This window comes from Pygoscelis adeliae, unplaced genomic scaffold (assembly GCF_000699105.1).
Source record: "Pygoscelis adeliae isolate BGI_AS28 unplaced genomic scaffold, ASM69910v1 Scaffold101, whole genome shotgun sequence".
Classification (NCBI taxonomy): Eukaryota; Metazoa; Chordata; class Aves; order Sphenisciformes; family Spheniscidae; genus Pygoscelis; species Pygoscelis adeliae.
In genome coordinates this window covers 8,880,368-8,881,600 of record NW_008824238.1, presented here as the reverse complement: position 1 = coordinate 8,881,600, position 1,233 = coordinate 8,880,368, and the positions used below count along the sequence as shown (strand labels likewise).

The window sequence follows — 1,233 nt, the reverse complement described above, 5'->3', positions numbered from 1 at the left end:
GGGCGCGGCGCTCGGATGCTGGGGTCTACGGGAGAGGGAGGAGAAGTCTTTGCTGTGCGGGGCCAGTGGCGCAATGGATAACGCGTCTGACTACGGATCAGAAGATTGTAGGTTCGACTCCTGCCTGGCTCGCATTCGTTTTTCATTCTGTCACACGCGCGCGGGGGGATCGTTCGTCTTCATCGGGGCTCATCATTTAACACCGTTTATACGCCCGGCACGTCTTTGGATTATTTTATGTCCCAAAGCAGAAAAGACAACTGTAGAAACTGTAAAACGCCATCTAGGCTTAAACTTCTCAAACGATCTAAATCCACGCCTTGTCAAATGCATTGATTGTGCCAACAAATTAACCCAGTTAACTCACATGGGGACAAATCCTTTAGGCCCTAGGAGAGGAGCAGCGTGCTCATCATTGGCCTGACACGGTACGGTTAGTCTTACCAATGCCATCACGTAAAATAACCGCGAGGTCTCTGAAGGCAGCAAGCAGCACTGCTGTGATGAAGACTGTTATTTTCAGAGCGATTATCCGTTAGACTTGAGAAGTGCGAGAGCATCCTTGTTGTGCAGTTGAACGAAAAGTGTGCGATTTTGCAAAAACCCATTTTTGACGTATATAAAGGCTACGCGGCGCGTAAAGAACGGCTCGCAACCGGGAGCGGCGAGGAAGGCACCCCCAGTGATGAGATTTGAGACTAGTCCACGGCCTCGGAGTAACCACGGTCTGTGGATTCAGTGCAAGTTTACTATAAAAACTGGTCCGTGCTGTTACGAATAGGTAACCGAGAGGTAGCTCATCAGTGCTGCTAACGTTTGGAATCGCCATCCTTTATTCTGCCGTGTCTGTGACCGGCACTGGTGACGGTGACCCAAGGATGTGCAGACAGGCGAGAGGCGGCAACAAGGAAAGGGCACCCCACCGGTCCTGGAGACCCTCATTTTTCCGCTTGCTGCTCACACTCCTGTAACCACCATTGGGAGCCATGTCTGGAACACCTCCTGGGGAACATGTAACTTGGCGGATGTCTGTTTAAAAGGAAAAAAGGGGCACATCTAAGGGCACCGTGCTCTGCAAGTTTCTATGTGAGCATGATGGGGTTTTGGCGCCCACCCCGGGATGCCCGCCGGGGAGGGAGAGAGGCCAGGCCGGCTTGGTTTTCCTCTCCGCGGGCGAGCGAAAACGCGGCGGGGCGAGGCGAACCGAGGCACCAAAAAGTACCCGAGCCAGGC

The 1,233-nt window shown here is 53.2% G+C and overlaps 1 non-coding gene across 1 annotated transcript; it reads left to right on the top strand.

The window, feature by feature from the left end:
- The first annotated feature begins 59 nt into the window (after positions 1–59).
- On the top strand, positions 60–132 carry TRNAR-ACG. Its single transcript has one exon. It is a non-coding gene; the product is annotated as a tRNA-Arg (tRNA).
- The last annotated feature ends 1,101 nt before the right edge of the window (positions 133–1,233 follow it).